Here is a 1,572-nt window from a genome sequence, read left to right as displayed (position 1 = left end):
GGGTGCAAAGAATACAGACAATTCTAACGTAGACAGCCATTTTGATTTTGTTAAGATTGTCAAGATGCGCACGCAGAGAAGAACAGGTTGCCCCGATATTTTGCCTCTCGCACTGTTCTGCCAAACCCAGCATATAGAACAGCAACTATAGAAAAGTATACGGATGCTGGATCTATTTTATGTGTCTATGATTCTACCTTGTGATCTGAGATATTAAGGGTTAGGGCTCTCACACATGAAATGCATAACAGAGCATAAGCATAACATAAGGCCGCTAAACCAATGAGCATTTTATCTAAATCAATATGGTGACATTACGCTAGATGCTCATTGGTCCAGCAGTCTTATGTTATGCTTATGCTCTGTTATGCATTTCATGTGTGAGAGCCCTTAAAGTTGATGACTATTGAGGTTAGGAAATCTGTCATAGAGGCAAAATGAGGTCTACAATTGTACTGTTCCACATGGGTTTCGACTTTTCACGCGATGCAAAGGGGCGCACGACTTTTATAATTGTACTGTTGCAAAATCGAAACCCTTGTGCATTTTTTTCCGACAAAATAAGCTAAAATGAGCCAGAAATTAGATTCGACGCATAGTGGTTCTATCATGTTTCAGCGTAACAACAAAATAGCGTAAAAAGCATAAAGTGACTAGACAGAAACTGATGTTCAAGTGAAATGATATGATTGGTCGGCTCAAGTTACGCTTACGCAAGTTACGCCGCATGTGACGGCACTCTCAATGCACACTAGTGCGCACTAGTGCATCCAATCGAATTCGCCATATGTCAAACAAGATAAGACGTGTAGGATAATGTGAGATAGAATGTATAGGATAAAATGAAATAGAAATATGTCACTAGTACTATAAATGGCTGCCAAATCACGCAATTGGTCAGATTGCAACAGCGAATCAGAATGCATAACACCGGTTGCGCCTCTCTGATAAATCTAGGGCCGGTATTCATAGTCGGTTCTTATTTTAAGATCGTCTTAAGTAATGTCTTAAGTCGCTAATGCGGCCTTCTGATTGGTTCATGACATCTTAAGACTGTACTTAAGACGGTCTTAAATATAAGATCCGACTATGAATACCGGCCTAGGACTCTACTCCACTCAACAGTTGAGTCCACTGAACGCGACCAGTCAGACCATATCCTTCAATTACTACGTTTACACGGCACGCTTTAATCCGGATCTACAATAAAGTTTCAAGCCTTAAGCCATAAGAAATGGGCGAATCACAGTCGTTTATTCTTCTCGGATTCGACTGTAATTGGCCAATTTCTTATGGCTTAAGGCTTAAAACCTATTGTAGATCCGGGGTTACGCCGAAGTTATAACATCGATGTTATGAAACTGGCCAGTCACAGTCATTCTATTCTTCGGAGGAATAGCTATGATTGGCCAGTTTCATAACATCGATGTTACAACTTCGGCATAAAGGCCCGTCTACAATACACGGAGTAAGACTTTGACTATATACCTCTGGACTGCTAGTTACCCCCACTTTTCCTACCTTTTCCATAAGATAGAAAGAGAGGACCGTGTATCCAAGATCTCAGAGCCA

Source organism: Trachymyrmex cornetzi, unplaced genomic scaffold (genome assembly GCF_001594075.2).
Source record: "Trachymyrmex cornetzi isolate Tcor2-1 unplaced genomic scaffold, Tcor1.1 scaffold1084, whole genome shotgun sequence".
Lineage (NCBI taxonomy): Eukaryota > Metazoa > Arthropoda > Insecta > Hymenoptera > Formicidae > Trachymyrmex > Trachymyrmex cornetzi.
Note: the sequence above shows the minus strand (reverse complement) of the source record.